Here is a 9,796-nt window from a genome sequence, read left to right as displayed (position 1 = left end):
CAATTGTGCATTTTTATCCTCAATGCCATACCAGGTAGGTGCATTAAAGTAATATTTAAATTATCATGAATTATTTACATACGTAGGTAAAAAAAAAAGCAGCTCAGCCCTCTCGCCACATTGCGCTTGAAATGCCACTTAGCCGTGCACGCGGCTATTTCCACAGCTGAAATTGTTGCCGTCGCAGCGCAATAAATAAACTCGGCGGCGCGTGCCATTTTTAGCCGCCCTCGGACGCACAATTTGGTGGTGATTAGGGCCCAGTGGCGGCTGCTTTGCATCCATGATTGCTCCGCTGCCGCACTCCTCGGGCTGCCAGGCCCCTTGAGGAAACGGTGGCCAGGAATTTCTATTGCTTCAGCAGCTGTTCGGGCCTCCACGAACACGCGCCGAGCCAAGGGCCCGAGGCGGAAGTTAACAAATCAGATGTCGTTAAGCTGGCCGGCCCTCCCTTCGTAGCCTGGAACTTCTACTTAGGAGGACGGATTAAAGGACACGACGGTGCTTGAGCCGCTTCGGGAAAGGGACTGGGGGGGGCGGTGGGGGGCTTCGTCTGAAACTCTATATCTCCTCCCTGCTCCAGGGCCCCGCGCGCCTCGCTCTTGTCGGCTTGGAACAGCCTCCGAGTGTACGTATGTGTCCTCTGTGTTCGCCGGAGCTGGGGTTTTAAAAACAGTGGTGTGCATGGCATTTAATCCGGCCTGGCATTACTGCTAATCCGCTTTGGTAAACTCTGACCCCCGCAGCTTGGAGCACACGATTGAACACGGCGATGCCGCGCTGATAACAGAACGATCGCAATTATCTCTGAACGTGCTGCACTCTGTGTTCCTTATTTAAAGGCCACGTGCAACAAAAACAGTTGCGAGACGCTCGAGACAGCGATTTGCAAGGAACACCAAGCACCGGCTGGTTTCATTCGGCCTAGAATCCAGGGCTGCGGTATCCATGGCTCGCCGAGTGGCGTTCTCTGAAGGTTGCGCCGGTCAAGAACTGATCCCATCAGGCTAAGTGGCGGCTCGCATATTTCCTGCCCTGGCCCTTAACCAGTGAATGCGGTTATATCATAGCTGTAACACAACTCCCATGCCCGCCCCAGTGGTCTGGCAGGAACGCGGCGGTCCTGAGAGCGAGGGGCGAGACCCTGCGGTGGCAGAGCCTGGGCGCACGTACGCTGAATTGCCTTTCTGTGTAGCAGCGGCGTGTAAATATAGCTAAGGAGATTACACAGCGATTTTAGAGCATTCGGACAGCTTGCATAAAAAAAAAAAAAAACACTCCTCTGGTTCCTGATTTCAGATTTTCATGCATTAAAACAAACAGAAAAAACTTTTTTTTCCATCATTCTCTGTTTGTTTAAATTGTGGTTGGAGCCATGACCTTTGGATCTCAGGGGTTCAGCCGAGGGAAAACTCGATCTGCCGTGAGAAGCCCGGAGAAAGTCACACCTCTGGGGCCTTTCCTCTGCCGAGCGTCTTTTTCTCACCGAACCCCTCCTCCAAACAAAAAACAACATTGATGGCCGTTCAGGCTCTTGCAGACAGATGGTGTCAGCAAGGCGGGATGGCATGGCGTAGCCCTTCCATCTCCCCCAATTAGACCTCCAGCACGCGCATCTGCACCCTGACCTCCAAAAGAGGAGGAGGATTTAGGCAGAAGCCCCTCGGCCGGCTGGTTTCACTATCTGGTGGGGGGTGGGGGGTGACCCACATCCCAGTCCCCATATAATCCTTTTGTTTCTGTGATCCCTTAGCACCTCATCACATCTAATCTGCTGTGGTCACATTTTATATACAGTATAGACCAAATATAGTACTATTGCAACTCACAAAATAGAAGTTGTGTTGAAAAAGATCATTTTGTAATTTATTTTAAAATATAAACCAAGTCACATACCATTAACCCCTCCCTGAGCCTGCAAGGTCAAAAGTAAAAAAAAATGTAAAAAGCTTTCTGGCCTTCACAAATTATTACTAGTCTTTTTATTATGTTTCCTGATGTAAACACTTTTAAATGAATGTGAGTACTAGATCGGGCACACACACCATATTGCCACCAAATGGGAGTCATCTGCCCTTTTGTATGTTACACATGGTCTGGTCCTTCATCAGTTTAAAGTCTCACGATCAATAAATAATAATGTCAAGGCACTCAAAGAATGTAATATTTTAATTGACGATTTTGCATGAATATCAGTGACGTCCATGTTAAATCATTACGATTTAATATGAAGGAAATGTGACGCGGATTCAACCTCAGCATTGATAAGATTATCCACGAAGGCTTAAGACCGCAGGCGCACACACTGAGCTGAGAAGTTAAAAATAAGCTTCCTGAACAGAGAAAGAGAGAGAGAAAGACAGGGACTGAAGCTGAGACGCACCAAGGCGGAAAGATGAGGGCCCACAGAGACGCGAAGCGGTGAAACGTGCGGCAGCCTCACACACACCAACCACATCTGACCAAATTTACATCCGGCCACCGCGTGCTCTTTTGTGTCATCAGCATTCAGAATACATCCCTATTTAGCACTTCATTTACATCGCGGCTCGCTCGCTCTTCATCTGATGTGCTGCACAGGGGTGGCAGCCAGCTGTGGAAACAGAGACGACGTTGTCTTCCTCTCCAGTTGGCAGCCACTCAGCATGCAAACACTCCGCGTGGCAAAATGTTAAGTGTGACTGCTCTAGTTCTGTCTCGCAACGGTACGTTGGACAATATGACATGAAGTTCGCTTGGCTAATAACAGCCGCGGATGCCATCCCGTCTCTTCGAAATGTTTCTCCTGCCATGTAAACAACCAAGAGGAAAAGGACAAGGTTGGGGGGGTTGTCTCTATTAAACACCCGAAGCCACGTTGGGCACGGAAAAGCCGAGATTGCCTTCAGGCCGCATCAGTGCTACGCACGTGTTGTCACAGGTGGTTGTGGCCCGCGGGATTTCAACCTTACCCCACAAACACACCGGGACCGCTTTAAGAACAAAGCCGAGAACAAAACCGACAGCGTGTCGTGCCACTTTGTTCAACCCTTGGGGAGGGGGGGTTCTCAAATGTCGGGGGGAGTCAGGGGAGTGTTTGAGAATGTCAGATTCAGTTGTTTGCCTATCTGAATTTCTTAATTTCATCCGTTTGCATGTTTGGTTTGGTAGTAGGACGTGGCCCTGGGACATCACCAGCAGAAATCGTATGTATGATGTCCAGTGACAGCCCCTGAAGGAAATAACGTGATATACTTGTGCATGTGTCGTTTACAGGGGGGGTTTAGATCATCCAAAACAGGTAAGGAAGCAGACTTGTAACTGGATGGTTGCAGGTTAGAATCCCAAAACATCAAGGATCAACTGAGGTCCCGATGATCAAGGTACCATGCTCACACACTGCTCCCCCGGCACCTTTCACGTCTGCTTCCTACTCACTAAAGGGTTAAATGCAAAGGACTGTGCGCTGTGCACCAGTGTTTCACAATGACAAAAACAATCACTTTCACTCTACTTCCCATTTCTAACTTTGGGCACTGTTTTAGGTCTATGCACTAAGCATGGGGCTTGCTCAACACCAAGCTGTTCTTTATGTTTTATCTGCATATTTATATGAATCCAAAGGACGCCCTTGACCTTACACTAGCGAACAAGCCCCATGTTTAGCGTGGAGCCCTGTGCCGAGGGCCACTTTAAAAATGGTTCAATTTTTAAACGTGATTTGTATTTGTATTCACATCAACAAAAAGGTTGGATGAGTTGGATGAACATTGGAAGCAGGACCGAACGTACAGAACTCAAAATAATGTGTGCAAAGTAGGAAGAATAAGCATACGCATGTTTCCATAATAGTTAAAACTCACAAATACTATGATGCTCATCTCACCTAGGCTGTACTAGATAGTCCACCGGGGCCAATGTTGCACTCAACATTTACACAGGCATCTAGCATAACCACTCGTTCCCTTCCATCCAAGTCTAATGTGTCTCTGTCTGAGTTACTCTAGATTCTGGTTCCTGTTAATGAGCTTCTGACCAGATGACCCAGCATGAAATGTACCAGAGGGTCACCAAGACCATATCAGCTACAGTTCCAGGGATCTTCATAAGGAATGGCCATTTTTCTTTCCTGGATAAATCATTACCACTGGTGCACTGACACCAACTGCAGGCTCACTGTACCCTGGAAGGGGGTCCCTATCTGGACAATTTTTAATGGACAATTTTTAATGGCCATTTTTCTTTCCTGGATTACTTACCCTGCACTGACACCAATTGTAGATTCACTCTACCCTGGGAAGGCGTCCCTCTCCATATAACTCCTTACCAATGTTTATTCCTTTCTATTTTCTCTCTCTCCTAGAGTTTTTTAGTATAGTTTTAACTTGTGTACAAAAGGGTCAAGTGTGGGGGGTGTGAACTGCAGCGTCTGATAAAGGCCATTGAGACATACTGTGTGTGATCTTGGTGTTATATAAGAAAGAAATGTTGTTGTTGTTGTATCCAGCCTTGTTAGAAATAACTAGCAGAATTTAAAGATCAGAGATGAGGAAATCTCACCTTCCTCCTCTCCAGAATATAAATAATCAGTCAGTCCATTTATTTCTGTAAATCTTGAAGCCCTATGCAATTTTACATTAGCAAATATGCTCCAGGCACGATGTCTATTCAAGAGCTCCCACAATCATGCCTCCAGATGTTATAGTTCCTCAAACCACCCTCCCATCATGCCCACTGCACGAAAAATGATAAACAAATGAGACAAACAACCAATGCGGACACAGCAGGCATGTAACACGCCCAGGAGGTGATTGGTAACCCACACTTGCGACAATACCACTTTGCGTTGTAAATAGTTTATGAATGTACTGAAGTGCTTCATTGACAACGTCGTGTAAACAATGATCTGATGGTAAACAAAACAACCTTTTTTTACATTTTAATGCCATGTAGAGAATATTTAGATTAACTTTCTTATTGTCGAACTTGTGTACAGAACCTACAACAGAGTGAATAAAAAGATTGTATTCATAGTTGGGGGGGTCCTAGTGAACCGGAATTGATCTCTTCATCGATGGTAACTTGAAAGCACGTTGTAAGTCGCTCTGGATAAGGGCGTCTGCCAAATGCCGTAAATGTAAATGTAAATGTAATGGTGTAATCCTCATTGGCCACCATGGCAGATTCCAAGCAAAGGCACCAACTGAACATTACAATAATTATATACCACATATACCACAATACCTCTTCTTGTGATGCATAATTAATCCACTAGTTTTCAATATCCATGTACTGAAAGTCTGTTTTTTAAGGCACCATGACAGGAAATACAGGAAAGGCAACCTGTATATAAATGCTGTGTTTCAAAGTTGTAAAGATCTTATTGTATTATTAGGGCTGTCAAAATTAATGTGTTAATCACTGCAATTAATTTATAAATATTTAGTGCATTTAATGCAAATGTGTTTACTTCCTGTGTGGGGTCTGACCTATAACAGTAAATAATGGTAAAATTTGCAATAAATCTTTTTCATTTCCTTTATTGTTTGTACTAATATTTAGCAACGTTTTTTCACTTTATCCTCAAAATATTGTCATTTTCACCACTACTTCTTATGAGCAAATATTAAAATCCTCACCCATTTCCAAGCTTGGTTTAATTACATAATGTTAGCAAAAAAAAAATGTACATGACACTTAGGCCATGTTAGTCAATGACACCACCTGGTAGGTGGACCTTCAGGACTGAACTTGGCCACCCCTGTTGTAAATCACAAGTCACCATGTGTCAGTCACCCCCCTGGTTGCCTGCCATCTGCGCTGGCTTTAAAGCTTTTATCAGACTTCTTATAGAGGCAGACACTTATACCAGGGCTGTTATTCAGCCCGTTGACACGTGACACGTCACAGCGGTCATTCAAGACCCTTACCAGAGGACTGCTGCATTCCCGGGGCAGCTGACAGTTTGAAACATTTCAGCAGTGCCACCGCAAATGTACTGCTGTTGAGTGTTGTTCAGTGTGACTGAACATCTGAAGGTGGAAAAAAAGGCGGTGTGTCGTGGTTTCAAAATGCAAAGAGCCATTTGAATGGCGAGTCGCAGCCCCCCTGATGCGTGCTGAGGTCGCCACACGCTGTCAGCACTTTATTCTCAGCACGAGACCCACACTTACCCAACATGGGCTAAACCAACAGCACAGCCCCTGTCTCATTTAACTAGTGTGACACACTAATGCTTTAAAAAAAAAACTGTCTTACTGATGGTTAAAAAAATGGAGGTGCACTGGGCGGAAGGAGAAAAGGGTCAATAGGTAGCTGGAAATATTTTAGCACATAGACATTTCAGCTTTCCCCAACAGAAAACAAATTTGGTTTCATTGTCCCCATTCACGGCCTAACTGTCACCAGTGCAGCTGGTTCCGCTCTCCATTGTTTCAACCGGCCACAGCAGGCTGCTCCGGTCAATATTGCTGAGCAGACGCAGCAGACAGTAGAGCAGGGGCGAGTAAATAATTAAACCAGGATCATTCGTGCTCCGAACAGTCCTGCTCCGACCACTTGGTCACGGCAGTGACATCTCCGTGCCGTATACCGTGTCTGTGTTTATCTATGCGGCGAATTAAGGAAGTGTATAAGCGGCGCTTACGGCACCTGCTCGGAGTGCTTGGGGAGAGGAGGGGAGGCCTAATCGGCTGTCCATCTAGGGCACCTGCCGCTCCACCAGAACATCCCCCAAGGCGGATGATAATACGATCTTAAAGTGCGGTGCGGGCGGGTAATGGGATTGTGTGCAGCACCGCCCGCCGGGTAAGCTCGCTGGATGCCGCGTTTGACCTCTGTGTGTTGTGAGGAAAGGGGGATGTTTGGTTGTTGTATGTGAGGGGGTTGTCCGGACTGGGAAAGCAAGGATTACAGCAGACAAAGGCTGCACATACACACACACACACACAGCACTGCACAGCGTTGCAATGGCCAGAACGTGTGCATTATTCATTAGATCTCAGCGACAGGCTAGCAGGGCGTGAACGGGAGAGGCCCTCGGTCACTTTTTGGCAGTAGGCTGCACCCGCTCCTTTGAACACAGCTGTTAGGAGCGTGCAGCTCGCCTTTTCTTTGCCCTTGGTTGTCCCGGTTTAGGAATTGTTTTCGCAGGGCTGCAATTGAGTTTTTTTTTTTTTTTTTTTTTTTTACCTTCCACGTACACCCAGGTCAGTGGGAATGTCACCCCCATCAACCATCCGAAATTGTCTGGCAGGCTCAGGCCTTCCTATAGCCCACCCCCATTCTCCATCTCATTCCCCTCATCATGCTCCCTGCTCCGGAGAGAACCCCAAGGCAAAGCCACCCGAGCCAGAAGACCCACAGCTGGCTATTTATTGACCACATGCAACGCTGGCCAGATTTATTTCCGTGTGAAAAGATGAGTTATTCCAGTTCTAAAAACGGAGCATACTCTTGCACACCCTGACAGACCATGAAATAGACTTTTTTTTTTTTATCAAGTTAGAAAAGAACCAGGGCATGTGTGTGTGTGTGTGTGTGTGTGTAGGGGGTGGGGTTGGGGTGGATGCTCATTTTTCTTTCCGCCTCCCCCCTCCGTCTGTGATCGAAGCAGAGGGAAGTCTGAATAAGATATCCCTGTTTTCGCCGTCCACAGGCGAGCCTGCTCTTGTGTTCGTGCTGAGATTACGAACCGGCGGGCTGCTGTAGGGCGGCCCACACGCACTTCTCTGTTTCAGCCTTCCTGGAGAGATATATGAGGGAACAGGGAAGGATTTCACAGGTGGAGGATAAAAAAAAAAAAAAACGCCAGGCGCAACACTGTCACAGACAAAGACAATCATTGCAGCGGTTTGGTAATCCCAGTGCAGGACAGTGTAATGCTGGAGGCTGGCTGGTTACTCTTCACGTACATGCACATCAGGGTTAATCGTCTCTTGCAAGAACACAGCGGTGGTAAGCTGTGCTCTTGGTGGATTTTTTTATGACTGTGTGAATCATTAACTGGCAACTAACCCCCCACCCTTTGAAAACGTTTTCATTAGGACATACGTTTTCTTACAGACACCTTAAATCCTCAGGACACTTATTTTTACATAACTTCTCATAACCTCATAGTATTTTTAATTTTTTTGGTTCTTTTTGTATTAAAAATATTGACTTGTCTAAAGTGAGCAAATTTCACATTTGTGGGACCAAAATCATCTTATCTTTAACCTTTTGCTGTGGGTAATTTGGCTCATAATGGACTATGGTCAATAGTAGAATTGCATTTTTCTGATGTTCGTTTCAATCCACTTGAAATAGTGCAGGTGCTGCAGTGCAACAGGGCTCTGAACTCTCAACTGACAGAATGGACATGAAGGTCACTGATGACATTGTGAAGTACCTAAGCGCATGTCTACAGCTGTTGCATGTTTCCTGATCTTTAGAAATATTTTTTGCTCTAGTTTGTGAACATGTCTACATATGCCACTGAACAGAATAGATAAATATGGGAATAGATTAGGTATGGGATTTCATGTGCGAGATTGATCCAGAAGCGGTGGTAACCCTAATTAAACATTGGTTAAAGGTTGGAATAGGTTCTCTTTGGTCAACAGACAGACCCTATTTCACTGATCCAATAAATGGCCCTTCCAACAAAATGACTGTTTATTATAAAAGACACCATGCAATTCAGGGGTTAACTGCGTGTCCCTGAGCCACATGTGGCTCAGCACTAAACATAGGTGTGAAATTGCCTACTTGAGATGCCTAAGAAGTTTATTTTCATGTTAATGCTGACCAGTGCACATCTAAGAATGTTGCTGGAAACACTGCGTATTAAATTATTTTGAGCAAAATGCTTAATCCACTGTTAAATATTACAGCAGCTGAATGAGAAACACAGTTATAGGTCTCTGTACGGCTAATCAACAAAATCTTGGTGCTCAAGAGATTGAATGGCCTGCCTCTGTCTGTCTGGCTGCATTGCACCAGTGCCTGGCCTGGTGCAATGTTTATGTAAATGAATTGAAACAGCAGACACCTCAGAAGTCAGATTCTTTTTCTGTATTATTTTTCAGCGTCTCAGCACACGCCATGGGCATCAATCAACTCAGACAAACACAGGCCTGGAGTCTGGGTGTTGGGTGACAATGCACAATGTAAACCACTGGGTGTGTGCACAGGAAGGAACGCAATTACAGAGAAGAGGGGGTATTTAAAAAGAATAAACACAGACACACACATGGTGTAGTGGAGACCTCTAATTTTACTGCGGAATAGACCAAAAAAAGGTTCTTCTGAAATCTGAAAGAAGGATGAGCTGGGTAGGTATGAGGGATAAAAGCACCTCTTTCACAATGATATGCACACACAGGGGCACATGAAACTACGACTAGCTAATGCTACTTCAAAAGTAGGTGACCGTTATCAAAGCAACTGCCGACCCAGCTACTGATGCTAATTACTGGAGCAGTGCTCTTTGCATAATGCGGGGGATCAGTCTGGTTTTTTTTCCCCTCTACTACAAGGCCGAAAGCTTCCTCAGGATAGCGAAAACTAAAAAAAAAAAAAATCGCTTTTGATAAGTATTGATGGGCATGTGATTACATAATCTAGAACAAGGAAGCAGCATGTGCTCATAATGCAATTTTAAACTGTTTATACAAAAAGTCATTAAAGATAATGTTCTTAATGACTGTAAATACTGATTTCCAAACAAAATGGATAGTATTTTCCTTCTTCAAGATACAGAAAAGTACCAAGCGATTTTCCTGGGTCATCTACTTAAACCGTACACTTGCGAACAAGCCCATGCTTGGTGTTGCAC

Source organism: Denticeps clupeoides, chromosome 2 (assembly GCF_900700375.1).
Source record: "Denticeps clupeoides chromosome 2, fDenClu1.1, whole genome shotgun sequence".
Classification (NCBI taxonomy): Eukaryota; Metazoa; Chordata; class Actinopteri; order Clupeiformes; family Denticipitidae; genus Denticeps; species Denticeps clupeoides.
Note: the sequence above shows the minus strand (reverse complement) of the source record.